Source organism: Pseudophryne corroboree, chromosome 7 (genome assembly GCF_028390025.1).
Source record: "Pseudophryne corroboree isolate aPseCor3 chromosome 7, aPseCor3.hap2, whole genome shotgun sequence".
In the NCBI taxonomy this organism is placed as follows: Eukaryota; Metazoa; Chordata; class Amphibia; order Anura; family Myobatrachidae; genus Pseudophryne; species Pseudophryne corroboree.
In genome coordinates, this window is record NC_086450.1 from 483,573,938 (window position 1) to 483,588,324 (window position 14,387).

General features: G+C 47.2%; 1 protein-coding gene across 1 annotated transcript in view; it reads left to right on the forward strand.

The window, feature by feature from the left end:
* The first annotated feature begins 10,777 nt into the window (after positions 1 to 10,777).
* The window catches only part of LOC134943895 (uncharacterized), a 102,372-nt gene continuing 98,762 nt past the window's right edge, over positions 10,778 to 14,387 (forward strand). Inside the window, exon 1 of the mRNA XM_063932465.1 lies at positions 10,778 to 10,942. The gene's annotated coding sequence lies outside the window, so the exon portion shown is untranslated. The remainder of the gene's footprint in view (positions 10,943 to 14,387) is intronic.

A 14,387-nucleotide genomic window follows, 5' to 3' on the forward strand; every position in this document is an offset into this window, starting at 1 on the left:
ACAATGCCCACAGTAGTGCCCCTTATACACAATTCCCACAGTAGTAGTGTCCTTTACATATAATGCCCACAGTTGTAGTGCCTCTTACACGTAATGACCACAGCAATGCCGCTTATACACATAATGCCCACAGTAGTGCCCCTTATGCACATCTCTGCTCTGTCACTCCAGCAGCTCACCACCTGTGTCCCTACAACAGATTCCCCACCTCTCTTGTCCCTCCAGCCCCTTCTCATATTTCCTTCAAGATGCACAGAGCCTGCTCCTCATGTCCTTTCTTCACTTCAACAGCATGACCTCACATACGCTGTGTCAGAAAAGGAAGGCACTGGAACATAAGGAAGGGATGAATGCTGTCCAACTTACACAGCGTGTGTGAGTAGGGGTGGACTGTAGATGGAGGAGGACCATGGAGCCACCAGGACCTGAGGAAGGGGGAGGTGGCTGCAGCTCATCGGTGACACTAACGCCCCCTGCATTACTGATTGATGTAGGTGATGGGGCGGGCTTTTCTGTTGGAATTATTGTGCAATGTAATGGAGGTGGTGGAACTAGTTCCCCCTACTATTACAGGTGGTGGAACTCAGTTCCACCTTGTCCCCCCCCCCCCACTTTAACCCCTTGGCATCGCCGGTCAGCAACAGTATGGTGCAAAAATTCCGATAGCACGGGCGTTTTGCAGGCGATTGACAGGAAGAAGCCGTTTGAGGGTGGTAAATGACCGTTTACAGGGAGTGTCTGGAAAAACACAGGTGTTCCTAAGCGTTTTCTGGGAGAGTGTCTGACGTCAGCTCTGGCCCCAATCAACCTGTTCTCAACGCACTGTAGGAGTAAGTCCTGGGCTACGCACACACTGCACACACAGGATTTTTGCAGCTCGGTGTACACATGGGATCGCACACTTGCACAGCGAATTTATACTCCCCCTGGAGGCGGCGACTATCTGATCGCAGGACAGCAAAGTCAGATCTGAATTACCCCCTAAACTGGAAGATGTGCGGCGGACATTTTCGGGTTTTGTGTTTTGGTTTTGGATCTGGATTCCCACTTGTGTTTTGGATCTGGATTGGTTTTACCAAAACCACCCTTTCGCGTTTTGGTTTTGGATCTGGATGATCTTTGAAAAAACCCTTAAAAACAGCTAAAATCACAGAATTTTGGGGTAATTTTGCCCCTACGGTATTATTAACCTCAATAACATTTATTTCCACTCATTTCTAGTCTATTCTGAACACCTCACACCTCATAATATTGTTTTAAGGACAAAAGGTTGTACCGAGGTAGCTGGATGACTAAGCTAAGTGACACAAGTGGGCAGCACAAACACCTGGCCCATCTAGGAGTGGCACTGCAGTGTCAGACAGGATGGCAGTTTTAAAAACTACTCCCCAAACATCACATGATGCAAAAATAAATGAAAGAAAAAAGAGGTGCAAGATGGAATTGTCCTTGGGCCCTCCCACCCACCCTTATGTTGTATAAACAGGACATGCACACTTTAACGAACCAATCATTTCAGCGACAGGGTCTGCCACACGACTGTGGCTGAAATTACTGGTTTGTTTGGGCCCCCACAAAAAAATAAGCAATTAATCTCTCATTGCACAAACTGGCTCTACAGAGGCAAGATGTCCACCTCATCATCATCCTCCGATTCATCACACCTTTCAGTGTGTACTGTACATCCTTCTCCTCACAAAGTATTAATTCGTCCCCACTGGAATCCACCATCACAGGTCCTTGTGTACTTTGCTGGTAAAGGTCTTCCTGGAGGAATTTATAATTCATTTAGATGAACATCATCTTCTCCACATTTTGTGGAAGTAACCTCCTATGCCGATCGCTAACAAGGTTATCGGCTGCACTAAACACTCTTTCAGAGTACACACTGGAGGGGGGGCAACTTAGGTAAAATAAAGCCAGTTTGTGCAAGGGCCTCCAAATTGCCTCTTTTTCCTGTTAGTTTGCATACGGACTGTCTGACATGCCTGCTTGGATGCTGTCAGCCATAAAATTCTCCACCATTCTTTCAATGGTGACAGCATCATATGCAGTGACAGTAGACATGTCAGTAATTGTTGGCAGGTCCTTCAGTCTGGACCAGATGTCAATACTTGCTCCTGACAGCCCTGCATCACCGCCAGTGAGTGGGCTCGGAAATTTTCTCCTTTTCCTCAAAGCCCCTGTTGCTGGAGACAATGAAGAAGGAGCTGTTGATGTTGTTCACGTTCTGCTTGAGTTGTCAATTTTCTCACCAGCAGGTTTTTGTACCTCTGCAGACTTGTGTCTGCTGGAAAGAGAGATACAACGTAAGCTTTAAATCTAGGATCAAGCACGGTGGCCAAAATGTAGTGCTCTGATTTCAACAGATTGACCACCCTTGAATCCTGGCAAAGCGAATGAAGTGCTCCATCCACAAGTCCCACTTACTTAGTGGAATCACTCCATCTTAGCTCCTCCTTCAATTTCTCCAGCTGCTTCTGCAAAAGCCTGATGAGGGGAATGACCTGACTCAAGCTGGCAGTGTCTGAACTGACGTCACGTGTGGCAAGTTTGAAGGGTTGGAGAACCTTACACAACATGGAAATTATTATACAATACGCTTGAGTAGGTGGATGTATAGGCTTGAATGGCATTTTGCTGCTCCTCCATCCTCTGAAGCAGCGGCAGCAGCAGCAGTAGGTGTACCATTCAAGGATCCTCTGGAGGAATCCTGGTTAGGAGAGGACTCATCAGTCATGCCAGTGACATGGCCTGCAGGACTACTGATGTTCGTGACTGAGAAGGAAGTTGACGTTGAGGGAGTCGGTGGTGTGTCTTGCAGGAGCTTGGGTACAAGAGGAAGAAGGGATTTAGGTGTCAGTGTTCTGCTTATGCTCTTACCCAAAGTATTTGAACAGCAACACCCCTATATTTTACAGCATACAGCAGTGTGCTTTTAATTTGTAACAACTGCACCCCTGGATTTTTACAACAGACAGGGCCAGTGTAATGTTATTTGAACAGCAGCACCCCTATATTTTACATCATACAGCAGTGTGCTTTTAATTTTTACAACTGCACCCCTGGATTTTTACAACATACAGGGCCAGTGTAATGTTATTTGAACAGCAACACCCCTATATTTGACATCATACAGCGTGTGCTTTTAGTTTTTAACAACTGCACCCCTGGATTTTTACAACATACAGGGCCAGTGTAATGCTATTTGAACAGCAACACCCCTATATTTTACAGCACACAGCCGTGTGCTTTTAATTTTTAATAACTGCAACTCTGAATTTTTACAACATACAGGGCCAGCAGCACCCCTATATTTTACAGCATACAGCAGTGTGCTTTTAATTTTTACCAACTGCACCCTTTAATTTTTACAACATACAAGGCCAGTGTAATGTTATTTGAACAGCAACACCCCTATATTTTACAGCATACAGCAGTGTGTTTTTAATTTTTAACAACTGCACCCCTGAATTTTTACAACATACAGGGCCAGTATAATGTTTTTTGAACAGCAGCTCCCTATATTTTACAGCATACAGGAGCAGTGTGCTTTTAATTTTTAACAACTGCACCTCTGAAATTTTGCAACATACAGGGCCAGCAGCACCCCTATATTTTACAGCATACAAGAGGACAGTGCTCCTGCACCCTGTATAACACAGTGACAGCCAGGACATAACCGAACCCACTCATCTCTAGTTTAAATGGATCAGAAGATGGTTTTAATTAATATTTTATATCTATTAGCAATAACGCTTTGAATTTAAAATTCACTTTCACGATTAATTGTATAAAAATTTATTATGTACTGTAGGTATGGTTTTGGAGGCTGATATATTATAATGTTGCTACAATAATACACATTAAACAAGTGGGCATAAACAGTTACAGTTTCTCCACTATAAAGAAATGGTTATTTTTCTAGATGAAAGTAAATTATACCTTTCACACACCTATGGGCCTAATTCAGATCTGATCGCTGCTGTGCGAATCGCACAGTGCACGATTATCGAACGACTGCGCATCCATATGCACCACAATGCGCAGGTGCGATGACAAACAGTGACAGAATGGTGTGAAAATTTAGATCGCTAGGCGTACTCAAGGTGATTGACAGGAAGCGGGTGTTTGGGGGTGGTAACTGGCCATTTTCTGGGAGTGTCAGGTAAAACGCAGGCGTTCTCAAGCGTTCCCAGGGAGGGTGTGTGACGTCAGCTCTGGCCCCGATCAGCCTGATTCTATCGCACTGTAGGAGTAAATCCTGGGCTGCGCACAGACTGGAAAATCATTCGATGGTGAGTGAGTTGCAAATGGATTTGCAGATGTCCACTGCCTGGTGAAATATTTGCACGCTGTACACATGCATTCGCACACTTGCGCGAGGCGGGTTTTCACTCTCTATGGGCGGCGGCTATCTGATCGCAGACCTCTCAAAAATGAACAACAGTGATCAGGTCTGAATTTGGCCCTATGTCCTCTAAAAAAGAAAGAGCTCCTACACAGATGCTGACCATGAACAGTTGCAGGTCTTGCAGATATATTCAGAGTTGGGTTATCCTGTAACCGTTCTATCTGAAGCCATCACCAATACCAACAATACTTGCAGAAAGGAGCAACAGTACTTGCCTACAAATAAATAAGCACTTTTCTTTCTATCAATACAAATGAAAGTCAAGTACACAATGTTTTTTAAAAAAACAGTGGAACTTCTTAGTGATGTAATAATGGATCATGTTATTTCCTCATTGCTTCCTCCCAAAGCCTAACATCATCTACAAGAAGGCACAAAAACATCCCATTTATTGTATTATTGCTCCAAGGGTCCTGTAAAGAACAAAGGCCCTCATTCCGAGTTGTTCGCTCGCAAGCTGCTTTTAGCAGCTTTGCACACGCTAAGCCGCCGCCTACTGGGAGTGAATCTTAGCTTATCAAAATTGCGAACGAAAGATTAGCAGAATTGCGAATAGACACTTCTTAGCAGTTTCTGAGTAGCGCCAGACTTACTCGGCATCTGCGATCAGTTCAGTGCTTGTCGTTCCTGATTTGACGTCACAAACACACCCAGCGTTCGGCCAGACACTCCTCCGTTTCTCCAGCCACTCCCGCGTTTTTCCCAGAAACGGTAGCGTTTTTTCACACACTCCCATAAAACTGCCAGTTTCCGCCCAGAAACACCCACTTCCTGTCAATCACAGTACGATCACCAGAACGAAGAAAAAACCTTGTAATGCCGTGAGTAAAATTCCTAACTGCATAGCAAATTTACTTGGCGCAGTCGCACTGCGGACATTGCGCATGCGCATTAGCGACTAATCGCTCCGTTGCGAGAAAAAAAAAACGAGCGAACAACTCGGAATGACCCCCCGTTATTTTTTTCTCGCAACGGAACGACAAGCACTGAACTGATCGCAGATGCCGAGTAAGTCTGGAGCTACTCAGAAACTGCACAGAGCAGTCTATTCGCAATTTTGCTAATATTTCGTTCGCATTTTTGATAAGCTAAGATTCACTCCCAGTAGGCGGCGGCTTAGCGTGTGCAAAGCTGCTAAAAGCAGCTTGCGAGCGAACAACTCGGAATGAGGGCCAACGAGCGAACAACTCGGAATGACCCCCCAAGTCAGAAAGCGATTACTAAGAAAGTTACTGTCTCGTTTTATTTGTTCTCTGCAACATTTGTAGATATACTGTACTAACCCAGAACGTAACCTTTTCAATAATGGATGATTTTATTCAACTGAACTTGATTAACAATACATTTTTATGCTAATAGTAATAGAAAGGTCATGTTTTAATCTGGTATATTCAGCAACACATAATTATGGCACATTGAAATGCATATAGATTTACATATATACATTTTATCCAGTGAGACTAATTCCTACAAGAAAATATTTTTCAGGCAATAATAATTTCTAATACTTCTCTGTGCCTGGCTCTCTCTATTTTGTAGTATCCCTGTTTTGCCTGTTTCTCTCTTCTCTTTATCCTGGTTTCATATCTTTTATATATTCATCACCTTCCTCTGTTTTTCTCTGTTTCCTCTCTCTTCCCCATACTGAGTCTCTCCTCAGCACTTCCAGGTGATCAGCTGCTGTGCCAGCCACCAAAGGATTGTGGAAGTCAATGTGCATCATGGTAATGACGGAAACCTGTGTTGGCACATCCTCACCCATTGGCTCCTAACCCATCCCCACCACAGCAAGCCCGCAGCCAACTCCATTCAGCGTACATACTGATTTGTCCCCAAATTCCCTAAAGCAGGAAATAAATGTTACTATTTAGTACAATATGTGATCATTGTATTAAACCCATAAAACACTGTTTTGTCTGGACAGTTTTCCACATGAATTGCTCTGGATTTACATTCCATAGCTCGCAGCTCCACTTTCAGAACTACAGTACATGGCTGAGGACATTTTATCCCAGCCAATATCTACATGTGAGGTGCATTCCCTGGGTCATTAATTAGATATCACAGTGTACTTAATAAATTCATGTGCCCAAAGAGGCTGATTTATGTTTGCAAGTAAAGCAGACAATCAAACTGGGCAAAATGATGCCCCAACTGTGATACCCCAACAGTGTATAGTGCTACTATACCCACATGTGGACCCCCATGCTACAATAATATGCTGCCTTGGGTGGATCTAATATGTCTTGTGATGGCTAGTGTGACAGTTGGAGGTCACATGCAACTCCTGAGGAAGCTGTTAATGTTCTAGGGTTTTGTTGGGGTGCGCTCCCTGGGTCACTAAGGGCAATGTTCTCAGTCCAGACGGAAAATGTTCGTGTCTATTGAAGAGCTCTCTATTCAGCAACAGTTCCCCGCTCCAGTTTAAATGGTGTTCCCAAAATAGAAAGAGAGAAATATATGGTGAAGTACAGTAAGACTGAAGTCCATTCACATAAGGTGATGAGTCAAGTCACACATGGTCAATAAGTGTAAAGAAAGAAGGGTCAAGAACTGGAATCCACCATAAAACGGCGAGCCTACGTACCGGAGTTCGTGGGGTGTCAGTAGCGCCCACCCAAATACGCTTGTTGTGTCACTTCCTTTGGTCTACGATGGTACACGGCTTGTCTCCTTCAAATTACTCCACCACTTCACCACTCCACATGGGAGTGAGATACCCAAAATTAGGAGGAAATGACGATATATAGTGAAGTATTGTTTTTTCCAATGTGCAAGAATAATTTATTTAAAGTGCAGCACAAGACATGTACATTTAAAAGCACAACCTTAATGTGCAAGTTGGCAGAGTAAAATTCATAATCAAATACTAAGATCCACCACAAATTGGTGAGCCCACGCACCAGAATTGCTGGGGTGTCAAAAAATGTCCACCCAAAAGCACTTTAAATGCTGTTCCCCGGGATTCTGCAGCAACAGTCAGTAGCTTCCTTATGGCTCCTGTGGGTCCCTCCCTGAGGGACCCACAGGAGCCAGAAGGAAGCTACGCCAACTCTTTCCTAGGCAGGCTACGCTTTGTATCACCGCTTTCCAGAATACGCACACAGCTAAAAACCTCTTACGGCAACTGAGGAAGATCATCGCAGAATGGCTTACCCCAATTGGACTCTCCTGTGGATTTGTGGCATCGAACAACGCCAGCAATATTGTGTGTGCATTAAATATGGGCAAATTCCAGCACGTCCCATGTTTTGCACATACCTTGAATTTGGTGGTGCAGAATTATTTAAAAAACGAGAGGGGCGTGCAAGAGATGCTGTCGGTGGCCAGAAGAATTGCGGGACACTTTCGGCGTACAGGCACCACGTACAGAAGACTGGAGCAACACCAAAAAAGCCTGAACCTGCCCTGCCATCATCTGAAGCAAGAAGTGGTAACGAGGTGGAATTCAACCCTCTATATGCTTCAGAGGTTGGAGGAGCAGCAAAAGGCCATTCAAGCCTATACAACTGAGCACGATATAGGAGGTGGAATGCACCTGTCTTAAGCGCAGTGGAGAATGATTTCAACGTTGTGCAAGGTTCTGCAACCTTTTGAACTTGCCACACGTGAAGTCAGTTCAGACACTGCCAGCCTGAGTCATTCCCTTTATCAGGCTTTTGCAGAAGAAGCTGGAGACATTGAAGGAGGAGCTAACACAGAGCGATTCCGCTAGGCATGTGGGACTTGTGGATGGAGCCCTTAATTCGCTTAACAAGGATTCACGGGTGGTCAATCTGTTGAAATCAGAGCACTACATTTTTGCCACCGTGCTCGATCCTAGATTTAAAACCTACCTTGGATCTCTCTTTCTGGCAGACACAAGTCTGCAGGGGTTCAAAGAACTGCTGGTGAGAAAATTGTCAAGTCAAGCGGAACGCGACCCGTCAACATCTCCTCCTTCACATTCTCCCGCAACTGGGGGTGCGAGGAAAAGGCTCAGAATTCCGAGCCCACCCGCTGGCGGTGATGCAGGCAGTCTGGAGCGACTGCTGATGCTGACATCTGGTCCGGACTGAAGGACCTGCCAACGATTACGGACATGTCGTCTACTGTCACTGCATATGATTCTCTCCCCATTAAAAGAATGGTGGAGGATTATATGAGTGACCGCATCCAAGTAGGCACGTCAGACAGTCCGTACGTATACTGGCAGGAAAAAGAGGCAATTTGGAGGCCCTTGCACAAACTGGCTTTATTCTACCTAAGTTGCCCTCCCACAAGTGTGTACTCCGAAAGAGTGTTTAGTGCCGCCGCTCACCTTGTCAGCAATCGGCGTACGAGGTTACTTCCAGATAATGTGGAGAAGATGATGTTCATTAAAATGAATTATAATCAATTCCTCCATGGAGACATTCACCAGCAGCAATTGCCTCCACAAAGTACACTGGGAGCTGTGATGGTGGATTCCAGTGGGGACGAATTGATAATCTGTGAGGAGGGGGATGTACACGGTGATGAATCGGAGGATGATGATGAGGTGGACATCTTGCCTCTGTAGAGCCAGTTTGTGCAAGGAGAGATTAATTGCTTCATTTTTGGTGGGGGTCCAAACCAACCAGTCATTTCAGTCACAGTCGTGTGGCAGACCCTGTCACTGAAATGATGGGTTGGTTAAAGTGTGCATGTCCTGTTTATACAACATAAGGGTGGGTGGGTGGGAGGGCACAAGGACAATTCCATCTTGCACCTCTTTTTTCTTTCATTTTTCTTTGCGTCATGTGCTGTTTGGGGAGTGTTTTTTGGAAGGGCCAGCCTGCGTGACACTGCAGTGCCACTCCTAGATGGGCCAGGTGTTTGTGTCGGCCACTAGGGTCGCTTAGCTTACTCACACAGCTACCTCATTGCGCCTCTTTTTTTCTTTGCGTCATGTGCTGTTTGGGGAGTATTTTTTGGAAGGGCCATCCTGCCTGACACTGCAGTGCCACTCCTAGATGGGCCAGGTGTTTGTGTCGGCCACTTGGGTCGCTGAGCTTAGTCACACAGCTACCTCATTGCGCCTCTTTTTTTCTTTGCGTCATGTGCTGTTTGGGGAGTGTTTTTTTGAAGGGCCATCCTGCGTGACACTGCAGTGCCACTCCTAGATGGGCCAGGTGTTTGTGTCGGCCACTAGGGTCGCTTAACTTACTCACACAGCTACCTCATTGCGCCTCTTTTTTTCTTTGCGTCATGTGCTGTTTGGGGAGTGTTTTTTTGAAGGGCCATCCTGCGTGACACTGCAGTGCCACTCCTAGATGGGCCAGGTGTTTGTGTCGGCCACTAGGGTCGCTGAGCTTACTCACACAGCTACCTCATTGCGCCTCTTTTTTTCTTTGCGTCATGTGCTGTTTGGGGAGTGTTTTTTGGAAGGGCCATCCTGCCTGACACTGCAGTGCCACTCCTAGATGGGCCAGGTGTTTGTGTCGGCCACTAGGGTCGCTGAGCTTAGTCACACAGCTACCTCATTGCGCCTCTTTTTTTTCTTCTTTGTGTCATGTGCTGTTTGGGGAGTATTTTTTGGAAGGGCCATCCTGCCTGACACTGCAGTGCCACTCCTAGATGGGCCAGGTGTTTGTGTCGGCCACTTGGGTCGCTGAGCTTAGTCACACAGCTACCTCATTGCGCCTCTTTTTTTCTTTGCGTCATGTGCTGTTTGGGGAGTGTTTTTTGGAAGGGCCATCCTGCGTGACACTGCAGTGCCACTCCTAGATGGGCCAGGTGTTTGTGTCGGCCACTTGGGTCGCTGAGCTTAGTCATCCAGCGACCTCGGTGCAAATTTTAGGACTAAAAATAATATTGTGAGGTGTGAGGTGTTCAGAATAGACTGAAAATGAGTGGAAATTATGGTTATTGAGGTAAATAATACTTTGGGATCAAAATGACCCCCAAATTCTATGATTTAAGCTGTTTTTTAGGGTTTTTTAAAAAAAACACCCGAATCCAAAACACACCCGAATCCGACAAAAAAAATTCGGTGAGGTTTTGCCAAAACGCATTTGAACACAAAACACGGCCACGGAACCGAACCCAAAACCAAAACACAAAACCCGAAAAATTTCCTGTGCACATCTCTAGTTAGTGTGACAGTTGGAGGTCACATGCAGCTCCAAAGATAGGCTGGCTAGTGTGACAGTTGGAGGTCACATGCAGCTTCAGAGAGAGACTGGCTAGTGTGACAGTTGGAGGTCACATGCAGCTCCAGAGAGAGGCTGGCTAGTGTGACAGTTGAAGGTCACATGCAGCTCCAGAGAGAGGCTGGCTATTGTGACAGTTGGAGGTCACAAGCAGCTCCAGAGAGAGGCTGGCTGGTGTGACAGTTGGAGGTCACATGCAGCTCCAGTGAGAGGCTGGCTAGTGTGACAGTTGGCAGCAGTTGGAGCAGTCATCTTAAGCGAGAGGACACAGAGGGGAGTGCTAATGCAGCTCCCCCCCTGGAGAGACTAGAAGTTGATTTGAACACACCCCACCTAGATCTAACTCTCTCTGCACATATTACATTTGCCCAGTGGTGTAAGTAGAAAAATAATTATTCGTGGTACTGTGTGCACGCCAATAAATGAGTGTGGCAACATGCCATATGGAGTGTGGCTAATGAAAATGGGGGGCGTGATACACATATAGGGGGCGTGATACATATCTGACCCCAATAGTGCAGTGCCAGATACACATATTCCCTCAATAGTGTAGTGTCAAATACACAAATGCCCCAATATTGCCATATACACATGGGCAGGATGTATTAACCCCTTGCCACCCATTACAGCGATGTTAATGACATAAGTACTAACATATGTGATTTAACATTGCAATGCGGTGACGGTGGCCCCCGCGATACCTGTGAGGTGGTGTTACGGGGGTCTCTGAGACCTCCCTGGGGTTACGATCTCCTCCCAGCGCGACATGTAGGCAGCAGACTGTCCCGTATGCCTCCTTCTCCTCGTTGCAGCCGGAAGGACCTCCGGCTGTGTTGCTAGGGGGAGGAGAAGTTTAGCTTCCGGGACCAGAGCTGCCTGGATGGAGGTATGCCGGGGAGAGGCATCAGCAGCACGGAGCGGCAGAGTCGGCGGGATGCGGCGGCCAGCAGTAAGAAGCCAAATGGCTTATATAGTGTATATATAGTGTATTGCCTTCAAAAGATGGTGATACCCTCAGGGGCGAAAACACGGCGGCCGGGGGTAGTACATATGAAAATTGGTGTTTTACTGCATTTTCCCTTTAGTACATTCTGCCCACATATGCCTCCAGTAGTGCAATGCCAGATACACCTATGCCCCCACAGTGCCAGATATGCCTCCACAGTGCCAGATACAAATATACCACCACAGTGTCAGATACACATATGCACCCACAGTGCCACATATGCCCCCACAGTGCCAGATACACATATGCCCTCATGGTGCCAGATATAAATATATCACCACAGTGCCAGATACACATATGCCCCAACAGTGCCACATATGCCCCCATAGTGCCAGATATGACTCCACAGTGCCAGATACACATACAGTATACTACCACAGTGCCGAATACGCATATGCCCCCACAGTACCACATATGCTCCCACAGTGCCAGATACACATATGCTCCCACGGTGCCAGATATGCCCGCATAGTGCCAGATATGCCCCCACTGGGCCAGATGCAAATATGCCCCCACAGAGCCAGATACGCATATGACCCCACAGTGCCAGATATCCAGATATTCCCCCACAGTGCCAGATGCACATATGCCCCCATGGTGCCAGATATGCCTCCACAGTACCAGATATGCCCCCACAGTGCCAGATACACATATGCCTTCACAGTGCCAGTTGCACATATGCCCCCAATAGTGCCAGATACACATATTCCCTCAATAGTGTAGTGTCAAATACACAAATGCCCCAATATTGCCAGATAAACATGGGCAGGATGTATTAACCCCTTGCCACCCATTACAGCGATGTTAATGACATAAGTACTAACATATGTGATTTAACATTGCAATGCGGTGACGGAGGCCCCCGCGATACCTGTGAGGTGGTGTTCCGGGGGACTCTGTCACCTCCCTGGGGTTACCATCTCCTCCCAGCGCGACATGTAGGCAGCAGACTGTCCCGTATGCCTCCTTCTCCTCCCTGCAGCCGGAAGGACCTCCGGCTGTGTTGCTAGGGGGAGGAGAAGTTTAGCTTCCGGGACCAGAGCTGCCTGGATGGAGGTATGCCGGGGAGAGGCGTCAGCAGCACGGAGCGGCAGAGTCGGCGGGATGCGGCGGCCAGCAGTTAGAAGCCCATAGGCTTATATAGGGGTATATGCAATTAGCGGCGAATCGCGGCAATTTTTCATCCGTTTTTCAATTCGACACAATTCGACAGTCTAATTTCGGCAAGTGGGTGCCGAAATTGACCATATTCAATAAAAAACGGATTCGACATTCCCGCTGACGAAAAACGGCCGATTTGACTGATTTTGTTCCGATTTTTTAAAAACAGGTAAAAACGGGAAAAAACACGAAAAAAAATGGCGTGGGGTCCCCCCTCCAAAGCATAACCAGCCTCGGGCTCTTCGAGCTGGTCCTGGTTCTAAAAATCCGGGGGAAAAATGGACAGGGGATCCCCCGTATTTTTAAAACCAGCACCAGGCTCTGCGCCTGGTGCTGGTGCAAAAAATACGGGGGACAAAAAGAGTAGGGGTCCCCCGTATTTTTTACACCAGCATCGGGCTCCACTAGCTGGACAGATAATGCCACAGCCGGGGGTCACTTTTATACAGCGCCCTGCGGCCGTGGCATTAAATATCCAACTAGTCACCCCTGGCCGGGGTACCCTGGGGGAGTGGGGACCCCTTCAATCAAGGGGTCCCCCCCCCAGCCACCCAAGGGCCAGGGGTGAAGCCCGAGGCTGTACCCCCCATCCAAGGGCTGCGGATGGGGGGATGATAGCCTTGAGAAAATGACAAGAATATTGTTTTTTCCTGTAGTACTACAAGTCCCAGCAAGCCTCCCCCGCAAGCTGGTACTTGGAGAACCACAAGTACCAGCATGCGGGAGAAAAACGGGCCCGCTGGTACCTGTAGTACTACTGGAAAAAAAATACCCAAATAAAAACAGGAAACACACACCTTGAGAGTAAAACTTTATTGCACACCTGCCGACACACACATACTTACCTATGTTGACCCGCCGACTGCCACGTCTCCTGATCCGACGATCCGGGGTACCTGTGAATAAAATTATACTCACCTCAATCCAGTGTCCAGATATAACTCCTCGTACTTGGCAAAACAAATAAACGAACACCCGGACCAGTGGACTGAAAGGGGTCCCATGTTTACACATGGAACCCCTTTCCCCAAATGCCGGGACCCCACGTGACTGCTGTCACCAAGGTCCCTTCAGCCCATCAGGAAGTGCTACTTCGTTGCACTCACCTGATTGGCTGTATGCGCGTGTGACCTCAGACAGCGCATCGCAAAGCCTCTCCATTACTTTCAATGGTGGGAACTTTGCCGTCAGCGGTGGGGTTACCCGCGGTCAGCCGCTGACCGCGGGTGACCTCACCGCTGACGCAAAGTTCCCACCATTGAGTATAATGGAGAGGCTTTGCGATGCGCTGTCTGACAGCTCAGACATGCAGCCAATCAGCAGAGTGCCAGGACGTTGCGCTCGCTGATTGGCTTAAGAGACCTTTCTGTGACAGCAGTCACGGGGGGGGGGGGGGGGGGGGGTCTCTGCATTCGGGGAAAGGGGTTCCATGTGTAAACATGGGACCCCTTTCAGTCCGCTGGTCCGGGTGTTCATTTATTTGTTTTGCCAAGTACGAGGATTTATATCTGGACACTGGATTGAGGTGAGTATAATTATCTTTTATTTTCAGGTACCCGTGGATTCTACTTGGAGAAGAGGACCGACTGCTTCGTGTCAACATAGGTAAGTATGTGTGTGTCGACAGGTGTGCAATAAAGTTTTACTCTCAAGG